Genomic DNA, 634 nt, shown 5'->3' with positions numbered 1-634 from the left:
AAAAAAAAAAAGCAATTTTGACCCAAGCAATGTAAGAAATCAGAAAAACAGGAGATACTGTGCAGCAGTGTACAGCTTTTACCATTGTCCTAGAAGTAGACTATCAGGACATATATTCCTCAAATTGCGTTGAAGTTCCTGTGAGTGGACGTTTTTGGGGAAAGAGGGCATTAGATAGAGCTGGGTGGAAATTTACTCCAACTATTTTTTACCCCAGTGTTACTCAGGTTTTTGTAAGTTAATAAGCGTTCCCACCGAAATGACTGAAATCTTGATAGGTCATTGGAAAGCCAAACACTTCAAACTTCATAGCAAAAATCCAAGTGCATCAGAGGCTGGAAACAAGGAGTTTGGTCTTTGATCATTTTCCTCTTTAGTCTGGGTATTTAGATGTACGGGCAGAATCCCTTACCAGGGAATATCTACTTTTCTCCCTTCTAGCTGGCTCTGAAGATCCATGTTTGTGCTGGAAGAAGGGAATTCCAAGGAGATTGGTGGCCCTTTTCACAGAGTAAGCATTTTCCACAGGCGGGGTTATGCCAACCATTAAATGACTAATGTATAATTAGGAGGCTGGATACTTATAGTTGTCATGTCCCTGGTGCCAGGGGAGTCCAGGACGACTGTGAAGGAG

This window comes from Meleagris gallopavo, chromosome 4 (genome assembly GCF_000146605.3).
Source record: "Meleagris gallopavo isolate NT-WF06-2002-E0010 breed Aviagen turkey brand Nicholas breeding stock chromosome 4, Turkey_5.1, whole genome shotgun sequence".
NCBI classification, from domain to species: domain Eukaryota; kingdom Metazoa; phylum Chordata; class Aves; order Galliformes; family Phasianidae; genus Meleagris; species Meleagris gallopavo.
This window is presented reverse-complemented; position numbering follows the sequence as displayed.